The sequence below is a fragment of the Monomorium pharaonis genome, chromosome 4 (genome assembly GCF_013373865.1).
Source record: "Monomorium pharaonis isolate MP-MQ-018 chromosome 4, ASM1337386v2, whole genome shotgun sequence".
Classification (NCBI taxonomy): domain Eukaryota; kingdom Metazoa; phylum Arthropoda; class Insecta; order Hymenoptera; family Formicidae; genus Monomorium; species Monomorium pharaonis.
The window spans coordinates 7,819,555-7,845,321 of record NC_050470.1 but is presented as its reverse complement, the minus strand read 5'-3'; the positions used below and the strand labels follow the sequence as shown (position 1 = coordinate 7,845,321).

Here is a 25,767-nt window from a genome sequence, read left to right as displayed (position 1 = left end):
TTATTGGGAAGCTCTTTAATCTTATCAGATTTTCAATCATCAATTATCAACTTAAATAGTCCCACGAAGTTTTGCCTATTGCTTCTTGTTCGTTTCTTAAAGTCTTAATAATTTGATTCTTAAGTAATCGCAAGAATTTTAATTATGTTACTTAATCACGTTTTACTTTTTTCTCTTTTTTAAAAGCTTTCATTTACATTTATGATGGTGTACCAGAAGCATCGTGTATGAATAAATGCACTTATGAGTTTTATGATTTCAAGAACATGAATGAAAAATGTGTTAAAGTTAGAGATGTTTGGTGTCAAGACGGCGCTACGCGATACGTATAAAATCTATTCACTTTTCTTTCACAAGATCGAGCGAAATAAGCAGTGTTCTGAAACGCCAATGCATCAAAGACAGTGATATTGGAAACAAGAGCAAACTTTTTCCCGCCTTTCCGTCTATATAGGGTGTTTATCTCATCAATCAAGATTGCGTAAAAATATTTCTTATTGTTATAATTTTTATGACAATTTAATTTAATAAATCCAAGTTAATAATTAAAAATCTATCAGATTAATTCTAATTGGATTGAGTTTAACTCTCATGTAGCTAATGATAATGATAATAACAATAAGCTTGTTTTTTTTTCGCTACACTGCACTAGCGCAATAAGTTAGAGGGAGGCAAATATATATGTGTCTTACTCTAACTTATTGCTCCAGTGGAGCAGTGCAGCAAAAAAGAACAAGCCTAATAGTGGCAATTAAATTTATAAATTTAATAACCACAATTATAAAATATCTGCTTTTTCTCTGAATAATTTTAGAATATAAATCTTTTTTACTTCTATATTCTAATATTTTACCAGAAAAAGGACTTGAACATTATATAAGAACTCGAGACACCCTATATACGACCCGACATATCCCATCGGGACGGTTCTACGAGTTTTCACCGACTTCTGGTACCCATTCTTCGTCCTTTGCTCGTTCTTTCTTGGTGTAGCTTTTTTTCTTTTTCCTTGGCACAACGAGCCAACTCTCTTCGGCCACTTCCGTCGATGTAACTGCTTGAAGCTAAAACGATCAACGCTTTTGTAAAATTTTATCTAAATTTTGGCAGCGACAACAATGTGAATAGAAAAGATTCCGTTTTAGCACAGACTTACACAGAAAGTTTTGTAACGTATGGCTACATAAAAAACTATAGAGATGAATTATAGAGAAGAGAGAAAAATTTAATAAATATAAATATTTATTTTCTACTTCAATCTTTCTTCATGTATACAGTAGAGACACGTATAATAGATATTTTTTATTTGAAGAAGAAAATAACTTGGCTTTATATACTAAGAAATTTACGAGAAATACACTTTGCTTTTCTGAAACTTCCTATTTCAAGTTCAATAGAAGTTACTATAAATTAGACTTTATGTTTCTACGTTTTCTCAACAAATGTGTGTATGTGAATGTGAGAACTTATACATAGAATAAAATAAGGAAAAGAATAACCAAACCTGCGATAATAAAATTTTAATAATAAAAAAAAGTAAACAACTTATTTATCTTCAGAAAATTAATATAAACTTGAAAATCGTATATATACTTCTATTTCATGATTTTCTTATTTCGCGCATATAATTCATGTCGCGTGAAGATAAATTTTAAAAAGTCTGAAATACTAGAACTACTTATAGTAGAGAAAGATATTTAAGGTTCAAATATATATCTTCTGTTCAAATGTATCTTATTATCTTCTTTATACATTCGTAGTTTCAGTTTGAAGATAAGAAATCATTTAAATGCGTTTCATTTAGGTATGCATTTATAACGAGATATTCAATTACGTGTAAAAGCATCTAAAATCTGGGAGCTAGCTATTGTGCTAGATTTTCATTTAGTCGCGTACCAGACATTTTAAAAAAGTTCTCTACAGTTCCTCTCCCACCAACTCAATGATTGGCGTATCTCAGTAATGGCGAAATTGTTTAGCGGAGCGTTTTAATCGAGAATCGCGGAGAAAACTTTCAATGCCATAAAAATTTATCCCGAAGACGGCCGCCGCGGGAAAGTAGGTGGTAGAACAGGTTGGAATGGGAAGGGTAATTGGTCGATGCAATTCTTACGTAAGTTTGACTATCGCCCCGTACAAATTCCTGTTCGCGTGCCGTGGAATGAAAATTATAATCCGCGAGCTCGGCTACGCCGGATTTACATTCTCCCTTAACCGCGGTAGCAAGAAGATTTTTGCTTAAAATTCCGAGCATGTTTACCAAGCATCGTTTGTTCGCAGTTTGTGAACGATATTATTTTCTACAAATATTAATATCCTCTCTTTCTCTTTCTTTTTTTTTCTCCCTTTCTTTCTCTTCTTCTCTCTCTTTCTCTCTCTCTCTCTCTCTTTCTCTCTCTCTCTTTTTCTGTGTGTGTATGCGTGTATATAAAATTTCTCACTCGATAACATAATCTTCGAATTGTATTCGCGTCTTTGAGATATTTGCGTTATTGAAAAAGTAGTTCTGGAAAATTAAATGGCGATAGACTACCGGATATTTATTTCTTTATTGGATTCGCGTTTTCCCGGGGCAACAAATAACTAAGAGTCAAGTTTTATTGTTAAAGAAACAAATAAGAAGATGCGTAATATATAAAACGTAATAGAAAAGAAATGTAGCTGAACGCAAATACGGATATTTCAACAGTAAATTTAATATATATGGTAGTTTTATTTACAGTCTACATACAGTCTGCAGATATTATAGCAAGATAAAAAAATATGTTCACTTAATAATACATTGGTTATAAAAGATTTTTGGACCAAAAATTTCCTGTTTTATTATTTGAAGAATTTTACACACGAACAAAAGAACGGTTTAGCTGAAATGACTAGAAAGTTAAGTACAAATCTAAAAACAAACTTGTTGGACCATAAATTAATAATTATGTAGAACGCCGAATGTCTTGCTAGAAAAACTTTTTGTTCACTGCAGCGTTGCTCATTATGCTTGAACATTCTTCAAGCGTAATTTCAATAATCAGTAATAATTTTGATGATCCAACAAAATCATTCATTTTCAGATCTGTATTCAGCTAAATTTTTTTAACACTTCAGGAAAACTGTTCTTTCCATATACTTAATTTCTATACATATCAAATAAAAATTTGATATATAATATTGCATTATACTACTATCATTACTTTAGTGCCACAGAATTTTCACTCGTGCGCTAATGTTCTGATTTTTCAATTTGGAATCACCAACGGTTCTGCCCCTCACAGAGGATCATTCCGCACACGTTCCCTCTCACGGACGGGATAGCCGATGCAGTGGATACGTAGTGAAATCGAAGGCACCGCTAACGAGATCCGCGCGTGGTCGATGAAGAAAGCAAGCGGGAGATCGAACCGCACAGGAAAGGTTGGGAAAGTCGCTAAATGAGAGTAAGCGCGAGGAAGAGTCACGGAACGAACGAGCGCGAGAATGGGGTGGTTTAAAGGCGAGCCACGTAGCTTTCGAGGGGTGGGTCTCGTACCAGCGCGCGGAACAGGGACGAAGGCGGTGGATTGCAACGGTCAGCAGAATCAGAATGCTTAGAACTCCATATAACGGCCACTCGAGCGAGTTGAAACCATCCGTACGTACAGCGCTGTTCAGTGATAGTGGCCGAAGTAGTGCCGGCCACTGTAGAAGCGGACTCAATGACAATGCTAACGCAAGTTTACAAGATAAACGTAGCAATAATACTCGGTCCAAGTGTATTTTGTCATTTTCGCGTCATCTCTCGTCTCATTTCGAAGAAAAGGAAAACTCATTGTTGTCTCACAATGCATCGTTATGTGATTTTAAATTTAAAATTTTTTCAGTTTGAAATATTCAAGAAATATTTCAAAATAAAATTTACGGAGCAAGTGCTAAAGTTTTATTACTAAGTTTATTAAAGACTTACTCGTAGTGCGTAAGAGTTTACGATAAATTCACACCTGCCGATGAAATTCATGACAATGTGAAAGATTATATTGTATATACATACATTAATTATACCAGGACTTTAATTATTCGCAGTATGCGACTCGCGAATGTGCTACGGAATAGGGTAGTATCTTTTTTGAATAATACTATACTTCGCGGGATACGTTGGTGAACGATTACGTCGTTACACACATGCACGTAGTGTTCCCACGGAGTTTGTGGGGCTGTCTGCAGGAGTTTGCACTTCTCTTCCGCGGGTACTTGCGCCTCAAGATCTCAACGTCGTCTTTATCAGTTCGCATTGGGCGATCTCCGTTCGATCGAATCGACGACGCTAGTCAGGGTCACATCGATAATTAGACCGTGTCGCACGTGAAGAAACCACTCTTTGCCGGAATCGCCGCTCCTCCGTTGTCCTTCTCTTTCTCTCTCATTTCTCCATTCTTTTTGAGAATTTATGCCGACAGAAGCGACAAGCTCAAGTTAATACGAAAATTAAGGTCGCGGATATTTTAATAATCTTTACATTTTCTGCATAATATTCCTCCCTCAAAAATATAAGAGATACATTTATTTATGTAACATTTCCGAGATACGGAAATTTTTTAAGTGCACCCACTGAAAATTCTTGTAAAATTCGTTCCCTCTTCGGAGAGAAGTCTCCGACTTGCAAAAGTCACAATAATTCCACGCATCGCGGTGAATCAGAACGCGCGCCGGCAAGAAAGCGAATTAAACGTTGTTCTTCTCTCCTTTATGCACAGCTAAACCGTATTCTTACTCCAACAGCGTGTAAGTCGATTCGCGGTTGCCGCAAGAAAATTCCACCCTTCGCCGGTTTATTCTAGCGAAATGGAATAACCACCCCTCCCTCCCGACGGAGAGAAAGAGAGGAAAGTGGAGAGGGGGAAGGGGGGGAGGGGGAAAGGACGCAGTATGCGCGGTATGCCGCCGCTGCAAGAAACACTCGCAAGTATTAAACTGCATAGCTGCCGGCTGCACACTCGTAAGTGGTCGCATTACAGAGACAGTGGGTACCGACGAATGTTGCTAACCTGCGTCGGATAGTTTTGGCGCCGACTCCTCCTGCGCATTCTGCCGCCGAAACCCGCGAAGGTCGAAGTCGGAATTACACATTCCACCTTCACTTTTCGCGGGAAGGTCGGCTGCGTTTCAATTCCAACGGAATTCTGGAAAAAATTACACTCCCGGTGCAAAGTTGCATTTTTAGATTATGATGCTCCGCGTGTGGGTCGCCGAATTTTTGCTCGACGAGTTTGACACTCGTTCCTATTTACGATGCACCCTGGTATATACCGTAAACTTTTTCAATTCGACAAAAACTGATTTCAAACTCGCCCGTCGACGGGCTTAGAGATATCCCGTGTCCGCGCGAACGTTACGAGCGAAATCGCGGTATCCGTTTAACGGCAGCATCTGGCGTCGTCCAGTGTCGCTTTCACATCGAGCCGAGGCGAATCGAAATATCCGGTTTCTCGGAGCGATGAGCCCGGCGCGCGGCAGCCCCAGAAATCCGCCGCAAATTTCGCCGGCGTTTACATCCACCGCGGTCATTCCGTTTCCGGGAGGGAACTTCGCGAATCCGACTAATCCTATTAGCGAGGACACCGAGCACCGCTTGCCTGAGTTAAACGAGCGAGGCGAGCGGGGACGGAGCTCGTTTCTGCGACCGCCGGAGAAACCTACTCGCGTATAACGCGGGCGGCCCGGCCTTTCCGATCGTGAACGCGGCCAGCGTCTCTCTCGGGGCAGCAACCTCCTTTCGTGGCGGGGAAGGGCGGGCGGGGACTTGCAATGCGGAATTACCAGCTGCAAATCGGAGGGACTAAGTAACAATGCGTCGAATATTCGAAATTATCACAGGCACGGATAAGTTTTATAGGTTTCATTACGTTTCGTATTTTTAATAAAACATCGTACATTTTTGAAAGAAACATTAACACTGTACGTGTGTATAAACTAATTAAGATTGCAGTTGGAAAAATTAAAAAAACAAAAAGGAAATTCAAAGAAAAGTTAAATCTGTTCGTGTCGTTGGAAACTTGTTGAAATTTATTAAATTGATATTAAAATGCAGTGAAAGGGTCTTCTTCAAAGTTATATTATTATCTTCCTGGACAATTACAGGGGGCTCTATGATACAGAAAGATTTATTCGCGTGCTCCAAAGTTAAATGCATTTCGCGTTAGGCTCTCTTTTTCTCTCCCCCTCCACACAACAGGGGGCACAGTCACCGTTATATCGAAAACGGCGGCGCTACATCGAGGAATACATCCGGTATTATTCATCGGCGCCGGTCGCGGTGATCCCTCTGAATGTACGTTATCCGCTTTCATCTCCTCGCGCGGCCATACCGCGTATCCCACACCGCGTGGTCTATACTACTGTGCGCTCGTCCATGCTCATCCCGCAGCCGCGTCACGCCCGGCAATTTTAGCACGCGTGTCCGGCGCGGCGCGGGATACGCGTGCAAACGTTACACGCGTCCGCGCGAGGCGGCAAACGTACGTCCCGCGTGAAGCGCAGTCGGAAGGAGGAAGGACGTAAGGGGTGGTAAAACATGCAATTTACACGCTTTAGCATTTCCCGGCGCAATTACTTTTTGAGAATGACGAGCGTCCTCCGGACGTCCCGTTTCCGGAGTTCCGACGATTGACAGAAGGGAATATCGCGTAAAAAATGAAAGAGGAAAGGTGAGAAAAGCGAACACAGCTGAATACACCGCGCTGAAACGCGGTCGTAACGTAGCTGATGAAAACGAGTTAAAATCTACGAATAACCGGCAGCTTTTCGCGATTTCCCACGTTCATCGTTCATTATGGCGATCGCCCGCGGATTTATATCCTCACAGTTTATACCTCACGGTTTAATTGGATCATATTCCGCGGTATCTTTGTTTAATCGTAAACAGTATTTTTGTTTAATCGTAAATGGATGATATATAAATCTGAATAAATAAATATAAAAATTTAGAAAATAATTTGGATGAAATTTAGCCAATTTGTAATAGATTAAATTTTATCGAATTTGAGATATGATTTTTGATATTATCGTCCCGCAAAAGTGTAATAATTGTTTTTTAATAACGTTAATTGAAATAGAACTTTTTAGGTGAAAATAATTTTTGTGTTATGAGTTGTATAAAAATTGGTCGCCTAGAAATTCAATGCTTAAAACGGCATTGCATTTATAATATATGGATATCAATCATTTGTTACTGATTTTCACAGTTGAAGTGATATCAATCATATTTATGTACATGCATATGTAGATATTACATAAATTAATTTATCTTTTTGTTAAAAATAAAAATAATTAATTTTTTTTACAATTATTAAATCTGAAATTAAATATAAATTTGAAGGTTAAAATTTATCTTTATTTTAATGAAAATTATTTTTCTAAATGTTCTTACGCGTTTAAAAAGAATTAAATTGTATACAATTTTAATAAGTCTAATAAAAAAATGTCATTTTTGCAACTTAATTATACTTTCTTTATTTAAAATTATAATGTTTTATTCTATGCAAAACGATACAATTTTTAAAGAGTAATAGATTAGTCTACATAATTATATATTTTTGTTTTAAACAAAGTAGCGAACTGGCTGACATGCGGTCTTGGTATTTGTTATTGCGAAGTCCTGTGCGCAGTATCCGTACGACGACCATATTTTCTTAGAGAAAATAAAGGACACATCTGAAATTTTCAGGGCTTTGTCCTGCATGTTTTCCAACTAGTTTGTTTTCCAACTAGACTGCCAAGAGTTTACGCATTACATGAAATTTTCTTACGCAATATACCTGGATTAACTAATGCCACCTTTACATGAAACAAATTCGTTGATTGTTTCCCTAAACATTCATTAATAACATCAAGAATTAAAACGCTAATTTAAAAACCTTTTTTTAATGTTGATAAAATAAATGAGAAACTTGAACCTTGAAAAAACAAATATATTTAAAAAACAACTTCTTAAAATAAGAGATTGCCATTTACAATAAAGGACTTATGATCACTGTAAACATCCGCAAAGTCGACGCGATATCATTTACACGCCGAAACTCGAACCGACAAGCAGTCACGCAAGCTCGTGTGAAGTCATATTATTCTTCATTCGAGATTCGATCGTTTTCCATTAACAATTAAGCTAGTGCCAATAAAAAAAAACCATAAGCAGTCAGTAATTGATTAATCACAGTCAAAATGTAAAGCAATACCATAAGCAATAGCAAATCAAACATGTTGATTTTTTTACTATTTAAGTTTTTCTATGTGCTTTATCAGCCCGGACTAACTCGCGACATTTATGCCTAGTAAGCACGGCAGTCATCTATCGAAATGAATAGTATATTTATTCATCACGCGATTTATTCATTTAAAACAAGAAAAAAAGATTATTAATGATGCGTATCTTTTTTCAGAAAAGATTTATGTGTTTAAAATGTATAGCGTTCAATCAAACTTTAATTATGTATCTTTAAATCGTCGTATCTTAATTAATCGCCAATTTGACTTAATCAATCGTACTTTAATGCTACAAAAAGTGTCGCGCAATTATCGTACGATGGTAATTAATCGTGTTTTCGCGAATATACGAGTGCTATGAAGAAACAATAACAGAAATATGAGTGAGAAGAAAACTTAACTAATTTATCATTTGACTATTATTTGTTATTTGCGCAATTAAGCGTTTCGCGATATCACGCAACGTATTTTGTACATTATTTTACAATTTTCGTTGGACAATATAGCAATCTAAAAGAACTTCTTGATTATCATGGGAAGACTTTAATATTCATTTTTAATTGAATCTTATATTTATTATTATTAGAAAGAAAAAGAGAGAGATGTATTGAATTTTATAAAAGTTTATCTATATAAATAAAAATGTAAATGTTTGTTCCTCATCTATGATCTCCGTAAGTTTTTCACGATTGCTTTGAAATTTTGACACAACGTTGCACTCGTAACCGGGAGTGTTCTTATGGAATCTGATTTTGGAAATACGTGTGTTACAAAAATGATGGCCATAATTTAATTTTAAACAATATTTTTTTAATGATATTTTTTTGTAATTTTGACACAACGTTGTATTGAATTTAGTTAGAAGTACGTGAATAAATGAATATTAGATTTATTACTGGTCGTTTCGCGATATCACATTTCATAAATGCAGGCCTTTAATTTGAGAATGTTTCTTTTAGCATGTATATGCCAATTTAGAATCAATGGCAGGATTTGAAATTTTGACACAATGTTGCATTCGAAAACGGGAGTGTTCTTAGGGGGTTTGATTTTGGATATACCGGTGTTTCAAAAATGATGGCTATAATGTAAGTGTGAAAAATAGTTTTTCATTAATATTATTGAAATTTTGACACATTGAAACGGAGAGAGACGGGGAGAGACCAGGAAAAACGGGAAGAGACCGTGAGAGACGGGGAGAGACCGAGAGAGACGGGGAGAAACGGGGAGAGACCAGGAGAGACGGGGAGAGACCGGGAGAGACGAGGAGAGATCGGGAGAGACGGGGAGAGACCAGGAGAGACGGGCAGAGACGAGTAGAGACCGGGAGAGACGAGTAGAGACGGAAAGAAACGAAGAGAGACCAGGAGAGACGGGGAGAGACCGGGAGTGACGGGGGAGACGGGGAGAGACCGGAAGAGACCGGGAGAGACGGGGAGAGACCGGGAGAAACGGGTAGAGACCGGGAAAGACGGGGTGAGACCGAGAGAGGCGAAGAATGTTTCTATTGTGTTTAAATTAAGGTAATAAGAAAAATAAAGATGGCTGTTATTTTATTGAAAAAAAGGATTATTTAAAAAAAGGATTATTTAAAACAGTCTTTTGAATGGATTTCTAAATCCATGGCAGCTTTTAGAAAAAAAAGTTAGAAGTACGTGAATACATGAATATTAGATTTATTAAAGATAGATAAATGCTTATTCAAAAGTAAAATAGAAAAGCAACAGTAAAGCAAGGCTCTTGAAAGTTAAACAACGAAAGCAAAGAAAATTTGAAAAAATAAACGTAGCATAAGAATAGAGAGCCACAGCAACGCGTGGCAGGGCATAGCTAGTACTTATATAAAATATTTTTTATATATGTAGTTATTTAATTAGATTTATTTATTTAAGATACATTTAAAAAAATTATGTGCACAATTATTTTCCTTAAAAATTATGGCTGCTATAAATTTGATTTTATACATTTGTTTTACAGATCAACGTAGTTAATTAATTCCGTTATGCATCGTATCGGTAAGTACAAAATCTCTCATTTTAATTTGAAAAGATAGATTTGTGAAAAAAAATGTATATAAGATATAGATAAAATGTGTTTATGATATAAGACATTACAGGATATTATACGAATAACGTCTCACAAATGTATTACTTAAAAATAGATAATTAATACAGGTTAATTATATTTAATCCTGGAAATGTGTTTAATCATATATACATTGATTTAATATGCGCATGCCAAAATGTATGAATATGCATACATTCATATGCAGAAAGATAGAAGTTTGATTTAGTCCTTATTGACACTGTGATGTTTGATATTTTCATGTTATGATATATAAAATACGAATTACGTGATATATCAGTCGTTTGAAAATTATAGGATGCGAGAATCAAAAGAGTTATAGAAAATATTTTACAGTAAGCGCGATAAAAAACGACAAACAGCAATAGAATAATATTCAAAAAAGAAAAAATAGTTTTAATTCTAGTGATGGTTCTTACTTTTTGTTAATGTTCTATATTCAGATTTTCATAAATTAAAAATTGAGCAATTCAAAAATTTAAAATAATAACATATTAATTGTTTAAACAATTTCTTCTGTGTGGAATAATTGATTAAATTTTTGAATTTTTTGAGCCTATTGCACATAAAAGACACTAAAATAATAATAGAACGAAATGATAATAAAGTATTGACATTTCTAGGAGACAGTGATTTTATTTTTATTTCTTGTCACAATTTTTCTATTTCAGAATGACATGGAGATGAAGCTAAAGGTTGAGTAATAATAGAAAAATAGAAGTATATTTTTAAATATACTTTTATTTATAAATGTTATTTTCATTTTTATCTTAAGTTTTTTATACTCATATTTTTACCGTTATTTTATATTTTCTTTTGACATAATAAACTAATATAAGATATGTAATAGAAAAAACTGATAATATTATCGACATTATTATATTAAACATATTTTACTTTGTTTTCCATTTCTTTCTTTTTTCAAATATTTCTTTAATAGAATTCGATATGTTTATATATAATCCATTTTTCTTTTCCATAATTAAATATTATATAAACTTATGCTCACAAAAAAATTTTCAGAAATTTTTTAAATATATGTTATGAATATAAATAAGAAACGGACAAGAATTTTCTTATTATTATTAACTGATCTTAATCTTGTATAGCTATTGTTTTATATTCTTTATTAATCATTTGATTACTCTCTCTCTCTCTCTCTCTCTCTCTCTCTCTTTCTTTTGCATTTGCATGTTAAATTCTGCAATGTGTCATTTATATTTCCAACAATAGATAATTATTAATAGTTAATTATTAATAAATATCGAATATTTTTTATTTATATAAATGAATTAAGTAGATAAAACTATTTGACCTTTGAAAATCAATAATGTCTAAGCTGAAAATGAACAGACAGATCGATACACGAGCAAGTGTAATCGTTAGTCTCAACACGCGCATGAATTTTATACCTTAGATTTTTAGCTTTTAACTTAGATCACTTATAACATGAAGATTATTATCGTCTTCAACCTTTTTGTATTAGAATTTTTAATTTTCAGATTAGTTTTTAGAATCTGCCATAAAAATCATCGCAGAACATTTTAATATACATAAATATATAATTTGTTAGCTTATATGTGAATTTGTGAGTAAACTATTGAATGTAATTTCTCCAACCAAGCCACACTCCAATGCGCAAAATCAAAAACGCTGACGCAGAAGCGTTAAATTTTTGCAATAGCGCACTTGAATGCAGGCTCAGTCTTAAAGCGAAATTAATTGTTTCAGATAATAGTATAATATGGTAAAATACCTTCGAGATATATATATTTACATTCGTGTAATCGCATAAGTTTGCCCCTTTGCATTTCCAGCCAGCTAGAGCCTGGCTGTTGCGATTTTGTCGTTAATACCCCAGGCTCGGGCTTAAGTCTTGCGAACGCGGATTCTCGCGGAGAAACAACGCGCGCGGAAATCTTAAATCCCTCGGCGGGACGCATTCGTGTGCAGCGAGACGACGCAAAAGCGTAACGCAACGCGACGCAACGTATCACCGCGGTCGCGGCGAACGTTGGTGGAGAAACGGATAAAAAAAAAAAAACGGGCAAGCGAAAGAGAAAAATCGCGCGCGTCAAAAGTGCATAAGTTGCGGCTGAACGTTCGCGTAAAGTCTGCGCACATCCGCGGATATGAGATTCTAAACCGCGGCGCCGGTGTGGCGCGCGCGGTATAGTCGCCTACTTTTTCAAATTAATGTCCGTCCAGTTAAATGCAGAAGAATGTAATATACGGCGCTTTCCCCCCCCCCTCTCTCTCTCTCTCTCTCTCTCTCTCTCTCTCTCTCTCTCTCTCTCTCTCTCTCTCTCTCTCTCTCTCTTTCCGTTTCTCGCCCGGCCGAATACATACGGTCTGTATTCTCGTGACGTCGCTATAGCGCGGCCGTGTATGCGTTTTATCTCTACGATCCACGTGGGAGTGTGCACCACCGCACGCCGAGCGGTAGCGGCCAGTGCGTTGAGTGCAATAATTGTACCGGCAAGCCACTTTGATGTTGATGCATTAACCCTCCATGTGCCTCCGCCACTCGCCGCAGCAACCCCGTCTCCCACAACCCAATCTCGCGTCCCTGTCCACTCTCTCTTTCTGCCCAACCCCGTCGGTTGAGTCCATGGTAGCGCAATGACCCGTTTATGCGTACGTGCGTACCGGAAATCTACGAGGCAATCGCGAGTGCGATGTATATGACTACATGGGCGTCGCAAAAGCGTTCTTCCGCTTGCTTCTTTTTAAATTTTTAGAAAAGAAAGAAAAAAATTAAGGCTAAGCTTGAAAAGAGTTGTTTAAAAAATAGCAAGCTTCATACGGAGGTAAATGATTGTGGTTCAAACTTCTATAATTAAACAATAAATATTAAAATATCAAAGGTTTTGCTTGACCTTTGTTTTATTAAATTTCTATTATATTAAATTTTATAGAATTCTATTTTTGTAATACGAAAATATACAAATTAAAATATAAAAGCCCTCTCGTAACTTTTAATAGATTCCTAAAAAAAAAAAAGTTTTGGTAGCGCCTATGCTGTGAACTTCCTAAAAAAAGATTGTGGCGATGTTCATGCATGGACGCAGACGCGAATGTACGCAATAAAACGTCATTCTACCTTTTTTTTTACGCGATACTGCAGCTTTCTCTTCTTCTCTCTTTTCATCTCGCTTGTTGTACTTTTTATATTAAAGTACTGTTAAATTTAAATATACGATTATTATTATTATTAAATTCACTTACTATATTCACGTTATTGATTAAAAGTTTAACAAAGCAATTTTTTAATCTATGTCTAAAAAGTACATCTTTTTACCTCTTAAAAAATTTTATGTAGCACTCTTAATATTTAGCAAATAAATAATGAGCGGTATCAACGTCTGAGACATGACATTTGAAAAGAGCTGCTAAATTTTGTAATAATAATTTGTACTGTAGAAGTAAGACAAAATCTTTCGGGCTTGTATCCTTCGCCTGATAAACGGTTATTATACTCACAACAAAGGAAGACTGTAAAACCCACGGCAACGAGAGAGTGAGAGAGAGAGAGAGAGAGAGAGAGAGAGAGAGAGAGAGAGAGAGAGAGAGAGAGAGAGAGAGAGAGCTCTCTGTCGTGATGCACCTCATATTTTATTAATCAACCGCATCTCTTGTAGAAGGACAGCGTAGGAGGGCGTATTTCGTGCAGACTCCTACAATGCAGGGTTAATATCAGGAAGACGTAATCCGCCGCTCCGCGCCCTCCGTATGCGGAGGAGGAAAAGCGCCGAGGTTTGATCGCTTCCGTGAATCTTGCGACGTTATGAACTGCTAACGTGTTTACACGGGGGATTGCACGCGTGCTCAATTTCACGAGCACGTCGCTGATTTATCGCTCGTAAGGACGCCCGCACGCGTCGCCGGCGTAACCCCGTAGCCCAGTTGCAGCGCGGCCGTTGTGTGCATGTGTGTGCATCGCGGATTACATCGAGTATCGTCTCCCTTTCCATCCCCTTCCGCTTCCATTATGCACCGCATTAAGCGCACGACGTGATTCCGCCGCGCGATACAATTTCCAAATTATTCGCGTAACATCGTGCAAAGAACAGCGAGGAGGAAGCGAGCGGAAGATCCCATGAAATTTACTTTGTTTAAAAAAAAAAAGAGGAAAAAAGCCAGCCAATCTTTTTTATAGAACGTCCTTTTTTAGCTTTCGACGGAGTTTGCTATCGGTACAATTCCGCGGATTTACAATTTTACAAAGTTTCTGAGCGCGACTTTATTTTTACAGATGCAAGGAAACTCTTAAAATATTTCGTGCTCTTCTGACATTTGTTAACACAAACAGAAATTGTTTGGCTTATAAAGAAATATTTTATTTTGACAATATTTTTTTTAATTAGAAATTATTTTTTAATTATTTTTTTAATTAGAAACTGAATTATTTATAAAAGATTTTATTGCTATCTATGATGCATGTTTTTTCTTTATATTTCCCTCCTCTCTCTTTCTCTGTTTTAATGAATAAAATTTTATACTTGTAATTAAATTTTCTAATGCATATAAAAAGATAAAAATATAAAAAGATCTATTCATTGTAGCTGAACTAATGAACACAAACTAGTTGTACATAAAATTAAATTGCAAGATATTTAAAAAGTTAAATTGATAGATATTTATAAATATTTATAAATATAATTTGACAAAAGCAAGTAAATTTTACAGCCCAATGCAGCGACAAAGAACAAGTTTAATGTTTTACAAATATCTGAATTTATCAAATAACAACAAAACATAATTAATTTCGAAAAGAATATCTTAAAAATCTCTCACCATAGATAGAAATATAAAAAATAAAAATGTTTCGTAAAAAACGTTTGAATGTCTCTCTTTAAAAATATAAAAGTATCCATTTCTTTATTAAATGCAAATAGAAATTTTAATTTCGAACATGCTGCATGAGAACTCGCTGCATTCGTTCTAAGAAAGTATAGTAATTTACGCATAACGCAGAGTTAAACGACGCATAGAATACAGGTGAGAGATGTTCCTGCATTTGTGTGTAACAGGGTTGGTTACCGCTCCAAGCAATCGATCAATCAATCAATCGATCGAACCGTTGCTCTAAACAGCGGTTCCGACCTGACAGCGAGCTCCGACCGTTATTAAATGCGAACCCGTACAGTTTGATACATGCTCAGGGTGAACCGGGAAGGCCAGCCCTAACGACCGGGCCGACCTGACCCGCTGGAATTCTCTGCATACTTCTGACTGCGTTACTGATACGCGATAAACTTCCAAAGAGCTCCTTCCTCTAAGTGCATCCGAATTTGGTAGCGCAAGTTTCCTCTTAGCACAAGAGAGACAGAAAATTCTGATATCTTTATAATTTCCTCCGTTATTATTTTTCTTATTTTTAATATTCTGTTATTTTTCATAGAATTACAAAATTTCAGATAAATTCCTAACATACATCAATTAAAATAAATCATCGAATGTTGAATTTGAAAGGTGAACATGCGAATTATCGCTTTTGTTTATTTTTTTACGTCCTCAAGAATAACTTATCAAATTGTCAAGGAAATGTTTCCTCTTCATCGAATGCTTTATGGCATGTAATACTTATATGTATATCCATGACATAATATATCGTCTTTTTTTCAATATTGCAAAGAAACGTATCCAAAGCACATCATGTTTCTCTTAAACATTTCCGAGTCATTAAACTTAATAAGTTCGACATTATTCCAAGAAGGAAACAATATACGCGGAATGGATAGTCCAGAATGGATAGTTGGATTTCTATTTCTCGGGAAAGAGATCCGACGAGGAGGAAATTTATCGTGCGTCAGACTTCGGTTTGTATCGGCCCGAATAAAAGTCGGACGGCGATCGTGAGGACGTTTAAAAATGATTTAATGCGGGGTGGCTCACCATTCGCGGGGCGGTGAGACACGGGGGTGACTTCGCTGGAGGCAACTTGTTGCATGTCGGTGACACACGACGCCCTTATACCTAGCTCCGTGTCTAAAGACTTATCCCTGTGTTTGTCACACGTAATCCGTTTTCGGCGACTTTCCTTCCTTCCTTGATCCATCGCTCGTCCATCGCACGTCGCGTACCATTCATTTACAACCTAGTAAACCTGACAGTTTCTACGACACTTGTAAACGGTTAATTCAATTAATGCCAGAGCACTTTTGATAACCAACGACAGTAATTTGTAAAATGAAAATTTTCTGACATTACAGCAGTTTAATTTATCATTATTTCTCTTCCTTTTTTTCGATTGTAAAAAACAATATATATATATATATATATATATATATATATATATATTCAATAAACGTAATAGTAATTCTATATATTTTAAAAGGTAAAATCGTATATTCAATATTATTTTTATAACTGTCGATTTTTTGTCATAAAAAATGGATAAGCACAAACTAAATTTTTGAAATTTTTTAAGTATTATATATCATCACAGTAGCGTAGATATAGTAATAGAAATATCGATATTTTGAAACTAATATAGAATTCATATTTTCCTGGTATAGCTATTAATGTATCAATGTAATGATGTCATAAGTAATAGTAAGTAAATGCTTTTCAAATATTTTCCCCGCGATTTGTGAAGGAAGATTTTCATTTTGTTAGAGTATTTTGATTGAGCGTCTCTCTCTCTCTCTCCCTACCTCTCTCTCTCTCTCTCTCTCTCTTTCTCTCTCTTTTCTCATTTTCCCGACGTAGAATTTGTCGCGTAAACGAGGTTGACGGTAGATCCCCGCTAAGCTACGGATGTTTCCTTAGGAGGACTTAAGGATTTGGGAGATTTTTGAGTGCGGTTTCAGGCTGGAGAGAGGGTTGTTTTTCTTCAGGATTTTGCCGTTGCGCCCCGTGACCTCGTGGTCCTGGATAAAGCCAAGAAAGTCCGCGAGCGTCACTTTAAAATTGTAACACGAAGAATCCCATCACCTCAGATTCAGATCTCCGAACTTGCTTTACTTTTGTGCGTGCACAAAGAAGCATTTTACCTAAATAAATATAAATCAGCGCATCGTTTTAGTAAAACGTTATCAATGCGATTCGAGCTCACGTGTCGAGTTTTTAGCGGGGCTAAGATGAGAGACATCGGTAATCGAATTATCATCATGTCTTGCTTCGTGTGAGCTGAGGATCCACTGCTAAATTGGTCTGACAGAATTAGGATCGGCCAACTATTTCGATGAAATTGCTCGCAGTTAAGACTTTGTCTGATGTTCACAAACATTGACGTCGGACGTGAGACGAGATCTTCCGCTGATTACGGGAGCGCTCACGTGACTTCGAGAACGATGTTGATCTTGGGTTGCTCTTTGACGAGATGCACAGTCGAGGGTAGCAAAAATATATTACGTGCCGATTCCTTCATCTCATTATTTTTTGCGTAAATAGGATTCTGCGAAATTTGATTGCAATTTACGGATAGCTAAATTACAAATTTATTTGACTTTTTAGCCAAAAATTAAATTAAGCTTGCTAAGCGGAAGACGATAAAAATTTGTCTAATTTTTTCATATTTATTCAAAGTTTCTTTTATTGAAAAAACTGTCATACAATCTTTTATCTGACAGTATTGTAGAATTAATTGAAAAAATTTAGTGAAAATTCGTTCACCCGTTTTTGCGTACACCTGACGTTAACGAATCCGTTCAAAAACTGTGCAGGCTTGAACAACTGAATATCCTTCTTCTTCCTTCAGAAGCAACTGCCGCTCGCGGATCGAATAATAGCGCAAGATTGGATCAGAGAAATGAAGGAAACGGCTCGTTTACGTCTAACTAACGTGAAATTTCTAGAGCACTTTCAACGAATCGACGTTCAATATTCTTTGATCGCGCGCCATTAACGGACTAGCTCGTTCAATGCCTCATGAGTGGAATCGCGCTGGTAACTAATGCGGTCCAAAAAGAATCCGCATGCGGCTTGAAACGACGTAAACGTAGCCTCATCCCGGCAAACGAACCGCCGGAATTCTACGTCTTTCGAGGTTGCATCAAGCGTCGAGTTTTTCTAAAGAAAGAATTTTATATCGAATATAATAATTCCTTACAGCCGAGATATCAAACCGAATTGAATGAAAAGTCATATAAATTATAGAAAAGGTAATGCCAATAGAGAGAAGATAGCCCGATATAAATTTCATTAATGTAGATTAAGTTATTACTTTTTATAATAATAATAATAATCCTCGCTTAATTCCCTTGGAATTAAAAATAGAGAACCGAGTCAGACAGCGAGTCACCAGCTAACGCTTAGTGAAAGCAGCCACGAATCAAATTTTTGTACGCAGTTCAATTAAGTGGATATGACAATTAATTTATATGGCATGCTATAGGAAACCACGTGGGATCGCGCCTGCATATTCATAGCACTTCAAAGGAGATTACGCTACTTACGGGGGATTACGGGAGATAGGAGCAAATTGTAGCGCTCCTTCGTTGAGCGCATTCAATGGTTGATTATTAATTTCCACGCGAGGCGGCGATAAATTGGGTGATAGGATAGTTACACGATGACGCGGAAATTTTATAGATCCAAAGGGGGTGTATAAATGTTTTCTAAACTTGTCGACCCAGTTACACGTACCTACACAATCGCCGGTTTGAAGCTTTCAAAATGATTGCCCCCATTTCGCATTTTGCGTGCGCGTTTCGTTCGTGCAATACACCGTCAATTACTTCAGCGAAAAGCACTTTATTCAGGCTTATGATTCAAGAGCGCAAATTCTAAATTGCACGCCAAATAAATTAACTATGGATGTAACAGAGCGGCAGTTATAACTTTTTAACTTTTTCCATTGGAAAAGGTTAATGCAATTAAATTTTTACACTGCCTTACGAAATAATTTTAAAGCGATGATGTAAAGTTTGACGACGTTTAAACAAGGGCGCTAATTAATCCTTCCATTTTTACTTGTATCAAACTCATATTTCTTTTACGGTTTCAATATACCTTGCCTTGGTTTGAACGTAAAATGGTGGTGCAAATATTCGAGATATAGATTACACCTATTTAACTCTGACACGGAGAGTCGGAATTCACTTCGGAGTCTATAACGCCTCGTCGTCTCTTCATCCCCGGGAATTGCCGGGACGATAGGCGACAGCGTCAAAATACGCGGCCAAGAAGACACCGTTGAGTCGCGCGCGAATCTAAATCCTAGCTAATAGTTTCGCCCTGGCGGCGGAACTCGCGTAATTTAGCTTCACGGGTACGCTTGAACCCCGCGATTGTCCCGCTCTGTCGACAGTTCCACGTTTACGCTTTCGCGCTCTCTCGTCTTCCTCGCAAAATTTTCACCCTCGCCATCCACCGTGCGCTGTCTCTCTCTCTCTCTCTCTCTTTCTCTCCCTCCTCCCTCTCCTACCACCCTGCGTCTTCCCTGTTTCTCCTCGTCTTTATCGTTCCCAGTGACTCGTATCCCCGTCTTGCGAAAGGCAAAGTGGCGCGCGGGACTCCCAACGGCAGTGTTCACTATATTAACACCTCCATCCAACCTTAATGAATCCCTCAGTCACAGTAAGATCGAGGATGAGGGGAGATTGCTCCAACCCATACATACTATATACATTTATACTCGCGCCTCACCGCACTATCTCTTTCCAAGTCGTAAATATCCCCCGACCTTTCTTCCTTACTTCGACGTTATAAAGTCCGCCTTTGATTACAACGTCATGATAATGACTACTTCCCTTTCGTCAACTGCGTACCTGATACTAAAGATTGCTATTTTGATACTTCCTATTCGCAACAAACTAACGACCGTGAGAGAGATTGCGTCGTAAAAAATTAAAAACGTTTTAAAAATAAATTTTTTTACAGCACGTTTAGAGATTGCTTTTTTTTTTACAAAAATTATTACACTGGCGCGAATTGGATTTACTGTGTTAATATATTTTTATATATTAATATATGAATGAAATTACTTTCTAATTATTACAATATAAAATTTATTAAAAAAGAGATCATTGTTTTAAGGCTCTATACTATTATATGCAGCTAAAAGTTGTCAAAAGTGACCTCAAAAATAGGCTTAAAATCGCCCGTTTCGTGGACATCGAAGTTTGAATCGATTTTGGTGGTAAATAATTGTACATCATGGAACATCAATCCTCTGAAAATTTCAGATTGAGCATATCTTTTATTACTGATTATGAAAAATGAAAAATTAAATTGGTCGCTACATGAAGGGTATACCATTTTATCCGTTCAACACAAAACTTCGAGGTTATTTCTCATATAAAAAAATGTTTCAGATAAGATTTGATTATCTGTTAGAAGACTAATTTATCGTGGCTTCAAATCAACATTTAAGTCAGAATTGTGAATGTCATTTAGAGATCAACTTACGATTTTCAGAAAAATGTTTTTTCACTGATGTCGGATACCTATCTCTGCGGTCTGTGAACGATGTATATACGGGAGTATTTTATTAACGTTATTTTATGTCAACACGGTTTTATCTTGCCTTATATTTTATAAATCCGATAACCTTATAATAATATTTCAAATATAGATACCACCGATTTCTGAAATACTGCGATATTTACTATGATTTTTCTAATAGTTTTAGTAGTGGTAGCTTTTTCACTGAGATATATTACCTATTACATAATTGTTATTGAGCCACGAAAAACTGTTAACAAAAGTAGTATTATGTGATTTTTTTTGATTAAACGTATCGTTTTCAAGTTCGTGAATAATATCAACTTTAACCCTTCATATCTCAGCAATAAAAGGTATGCTCAATTCGAAATTTTTAGGAGATATACAACCATTTATCACCAAAATCGTATCAAAACTCGATGTCCACGAAATGGGCGATTTTTGCGGTCACTCTTTAAAAGCCGTAAGCTTAAATTTATACTTTTTTTTTTTATTAACGACAAAAAATTTTCGTAAATATTCGAATTTTGATAAAATCAGCTGCAAAAAAGGAAACACTGAAAATTTTGGCTTATACAGCGAAAATGGATTTTTGCTGTAATTTTAGGTAAATAACTTTAATGAATAAGTCAAGGAATAAGTGAATCCAAATTTGCACGAATATTTAAAATAATAGAATAATCTGTGAAATTTTTGAATTTTTAATAATGTACCTTGAGACGTGACACACACATCTGTCTGCGTCTTCGGATTCGCCTTCTCAGTTGCGCATTTGCATAAGAAACGCTCTCAGCTTGTACCTTTTAAAATCGCGCCTTTCTCACATCGATCCTCTCGAAGACCAACATGAAGATCCGCGCACAAAAGATTTTCAAGATTAACGTTGGTCCCTGTAAGAACAGAATCCCCCTCCCCCTCCCTTCCGCTACGTGCATTGCCGGGAAGGAAGGCTCGGCACTTCCGGCGTAATGTATGTGCCCGTCGACTCGCGTCCTTTCGGCAGAAGGCGACCCGTGGTGGGTTTAACGTACGGGTAGAACGCAAGGAGGACGAGGGGGACGGGAGGGAAGACGGTTGATACGTACGAAACCCCGCATGGTAGAGTGCAAGAGAGGGAAGCCCATCTCATACGCGTTCAGGGGACAAATTATTTCCCCATTTTATGGCCCGCTAAAATATAAATCAAGTTCTAAATTAAATTCCTCACCCCGCACGCCTACGTGGCGAACTATAACGAGCATTTTATAACGCGCGCGCGCGTGTGTGCGTGCATCAGATCGGAAGCGGATGGAGGAGGCGGGAGGGAGGGGAGTTGAAAGCACAAGGGGTGCTCTCGCGCAAGGGTGTGGATGGGAACGGATCGCGAGGAGGGCGAAGGAGGACAGAATGATGGCGTATATATCCCGTTGGGAGATGTACGTGTATCCACGTAGCGAGACTGTCGAGTGATGCGGCTTTTTTTACCTTCCTCACGATGTCGCCGCCACTTTTTGCGAATTTCGCCCCAGAATGCCAGCCGAGACGCCGCCGTCGCCGGGAGGTTCGATTTAAAAAAATTACTGCGCGAGACAGAACGGGCTTTTGAAGGCTCTTCCTCGCCTCTGATCGAATCTTTATCGTGTCGGAAACACACGTGCAGATTTACACGTGCACGCGTACGGTGCATTTGCTTCTAGGGATTTATTTGTCGAGAAGAAAATCGACACTTCGACTTTACGGACAGAATAAAAATGTAAACCTAGGGGGGAGAGAGAGAGATTGTTTTGATTATTAAATATTTTCTAAAATATAATATGATAACGTTCTCTTTAAAAGTAAGACTATACTCACAGTGACCAGACGTTCTTTCCTATAAAAGATAATCCTTTATTTCAAGTAGCTGTCCTTTATGTCTATTTTTTTTTTAATTCAATTTTGTCCTTTATTTTAAATAATATGGAAAATCTTTTCTAATTGGTATTCTAATGTCTAATAAAATTATTCTAACATTATTCAAATTAGACCTGTGTTTTTATTTTTTTATATTAAGCCTATATATTCATATTTACATAAATAAATCATTTGTTCCAGTATAGACGGATCAATTTCAAAGTATTAGAAAATGGTGATGTGTATTTCATTTTTATACATTGCGAAATTTTTTCAAACCAAGATGTCAAAAGCCTCGCCTCTCGTGTTTCGATGATGTTGCGGCTAATTTTTTTCCCGGAAGTCGCGTTCGAGGTAACCCATTGTTTTCAATCTTCGGTAAGTTTTTCAATCGTGTCGACGGAGCGACAGTGATGGATTTACGATTACGGTTCTTGGAAGTCGCTTTGATCTCAAGTGTCGACGCTTGTCCGAGGCTTTTTCCCCCGTTTGTGCCACAGAGATAATCTCTCGCGATGCGTGCCGGCCGGCGTCTTTTTTTCCTTCCGCGAAATGCCGATTTTCAAAGTGATCAATCAGCTACTTGACTCTCCCATAACTTTTACCCCCACCCACTACTTCCAAGCTCCCAACGCTTCGACGAACGACTTCAGTCCCCATCGCGATATTCGCGATGACACGGGCGTGAAGGTTATGTTTACGCTCCGCGATCGCGCGTCTTTCCGTTCGACGAAAGAATCGAGCAACCGATAGTCGTTTCGGTATATTATTCCGTGCGTTTTTGAGAAATGACTACGAGAAACGTCGCGTGTGAAGTGCATTTGGTACCTTGGGATTTGTGTCGTTTTTCAGTCCGAGACACTCGTGCCTTGCCTGGAAGATTTTCGGGTTCCTCGTTTCGTCGAGATCTCAAAGGTGATGCATCGGTCTCTCTTCTCACCGAAAAGTACAGCGCGATAGCCCTCGCAAGCCGTGTTTCCGCATATTTCCGAATTTTCGGCAAGTGCCCTCGAGTACCGTCGGGAGACGCGACTTATACCGAGTGAAGTGCGTCGCGTTCGACACACGGCGAGCTTCAGTTCGCTGCGCCCGTCGCTCGGCCAAGGATGCCTCCTTCGTTCCGTCGATATAAATATTAATTGCCGATCTCAAAAGTGGTGCTCGCACGTGCCCCGCTCGCGTTGACGTCACGGCCGGTCTGTTTTCTCGAATGGTGTGCCGGAGTGACCCTCGCAAGCCGCGTTTCCGCCTCCGTTATGTTTTTTCGAATTTCCGACAAGCGTTTCAGTCGGGACTGAAAACGTCGGTACAGGATGTCGGACGAAATCATATTATTTGTCTTGCGATCGTCGCGCATCTTTCCGTCGGAAGCGAATGTCGCGGACGACGACGATGACCTTGGTGAGTTCGCTGATCCGCGCAAGGTAGGAAAAATTGGAGGAACTTTGCGTGTGTGAAATACGCGGAAGGATATTCAGTGTCGTGAAGTGCGTCGCGCTCGACACACGACGCAATTCAGTTCGCAGTGCCGTCCCGACGGGTGATTTCGCATTCTTCGTTTCGCCGATACTGAGGTCTCAAAAGGCGACGTCCGAGCCTGTGTTTTATCACAGTTTTATCACTATTTTCTCGGAAAAGAGAAACACTCGCGTCGAGGTGGCGTTTCTCGTTATAATGCACTTGCGAATTTTCGGTATGTAAATAGCTCAGTTCCGTCCCGGCGAGACAAGGAAGTGCGCGAGATCGGAGTACCCGAGTCGAAATTCCATGATATCGCGTCCTTTTATCTTTCAAGTGAATATCGCTAACAAATCAGTATCGGGGGAGTGAATCGAATCGACCGACGGACAGTTGCTCCGCGTATTTTTTGGTCCGCGCGATCGTCTCGTAAAATTCGCGTTGCGTCGCGATAACCTCACCTAACCTAACCTGATCGTCCAGTTGTTCTCGAACGACGATGTATGTGTCGCGCTTGTGATAGTGCGGATATATCCAAGAGTACATGCTGTAGTGAAAAAAAGGAAAGGAACACCCGGATGCGGACAGGAACAAGGCAACAGTGACACGTCGGCTGACGGTGAGTTACTTGTTCCGCTTATCATTTATCGTTAAGTTTTGATGATGGTATAATTCGATCAAGTATAAATAACAGTATACTATTGGGAAAAAACCTGAAATTTTCGAAATTTTATTATTGAAATTGCGCGGATTTTTATGGGGTTTTATTGATACTCGGAAAAATTTCGAAAAAGCTTTTTTTTTTTAATTTAAATTCCATCTTTTTCCATGTGACAAAATTGTTTCTTCGATCTTTTTTTTTTTCATGCAAAATCGATTAGCGGTATTTATTCGATCAGTCACGTGCATCTATTGTAATTCGCGAGTTTTTATTTTAAAAATTAGTGACAATAAAAGTTAATATAACGTTTCTCAAATTGGCGTTGAACAATATTACTTAATAACCTTTCGCATTCTGTATTTCTTGTAAATTAGAGCTGTGTATTGCGAACAGATTAATTTGTAAATAATTGTACAACATGTGTTGTACGGAGATTATACTTTTATCGTAAAAGACAGGTTTATTTCAGGTAACTATCCTCTAGATATATTTAATTTTTCAAAACTCATTTTTGTCTTTTATTTTAATAGTACGGAAAATCATTTTTTAATTAACGTCTGAGTGTCTAATGTCGTCTTAATGAGCGAATTTTCACGGAAACGTTTGTCAAAAATTCAGTTTCATGCAATATTTGATTCGTTTTGCCTCTTCTTACTTATATCTTTTAATTTTTTAAAATTAAAATTATCTAAATTATGTCCGTTTTCATCTTTTGTTATTTTGAACCAATTTTAAATTTAGAAAATCAAGGGTTTGCTCCAACACAATCGTCGAATCAGTTTTAAATTTTAAACAAAACTGCGGTAAAAAGTTTTGTACTGCGAAAAATATAAGACCAAAGCTCTAAAACTGTAACTTTTATTCTTCTTTTTTTAAGAAATTGTAGTTACCGTAGCTGTACTATACATTTATAAACACACAAGAGTCGAAATTTAATTTTTACTCAAATCCTTATACAAGTTCAGTTTTAACAGTTTTATGATCTATAAATTATTTATTCATTTGTGTTAGAGATCATAGATTATTTATGTTCTTTTTTAAGCTAGTATCTGTAATTCGCAAAATAAATGCATAAG

General features: G+C 37.3%; 1 protein-coding gene and 2 long non-coding RNA genes across 3 annotated transcripts in view; 2 read left to right on the top strand and 1 right to left on the bottom strand.

Moving 5' to 3' along the window:
- The window catches only part of LOC114253963, a 136,681-nt gene extending 125,579 nt beyond the window's left edge, over positions 1–11,102 (top strand). The window contains exon 5 of the long non-coding RNA XR_003625386.2: positions 10,204–11,102. This is a non-coding gene — a long non-coding RNA (uncharacterized LOC114253963). The remainder of the gene's footprint in view (positions 1–10,203) is intronic.
- The window catches only part of LOC105837623 (lachesin), a 137,852-nt gene that overhangs the window by 85,848 nt on the left and 26,237 nt on the right, over positions 1–25,767 (bottom strand). The gene's annotated exons all lie outside the window — the stretch shown is intronic.
- Positions 16,777–25,767, top strand: part of LOC114253726 — a 91,717-nt gene continuing 82,726 nt past the window's right edge. Inside the window, exon 1 of the long non-coding RNA XR_004963054.1 lies at positions 16,777–24,649. This is a non-coding gene — a long non-coding RNA (uncharacterized LOC114253726). The remainder of the gene's footprint in view (positions 24,650–25,767) is intronic.